Source organism: Amphimedon queenslandica, unplaced genomic scaffold (assembly GCF_000090795.2).
Source record: "Amphimedon queenslandica unplaced genomic scaffold, v1.1 AMPQUscaffold_13334, whole genome shotgun sequence".
Lineage (NCBI taxonomy): Eukaryota > Metazoa > Porifera > Demospongiae > Haplosclerida > Niphatidae > Amphimedon > Amphimedon queenslandica.
Window position 1 is genome coordinate 163517 of NW_003546430.1, and position 481 is coordinate 163997.

The window sequence follows — 481 nt, forward strand, 5'->3', positions numbered from 1 at the left end:
GGGAGCATGCCCCTGATTGATGGCTCACTTATGACTGCAAGGTCCAGGAGCTCATGGCGTTGAAAGAGAAGTGGTACTTGGAACAAGTTAAACGTTGGCTTATGGAACCGCTGCTTTACCAGCCAAACAAAATAGCTGCCCCAAGGTGTATGCACTGAGTTTGTAGAGGGAGGGCACAACACGTGGGACTGCCCCAAACAGAGAGATCAAAAGGCAAAAAAGAGGCCCCTCTGACAAGGGGGGCCAGCTGCAAAGAATTGGTACTGTTTCCCATTTAATAAGAAAGGGGCGTGTGACAGAAGTTGAACATGCCAATTTTGGCACTAGTGCATGGATTGTGGAGGGGACCACCATCAGGTCCACTGTGAGAGAAAATGGGGAAAATGATAAGGGGCAATAAACCAGGAGACATGTAGACTCTATTGTGATAGACATGTACATATCTTTCTTCTAGTGATCGTAATGAAAAAAAATTAAAAAT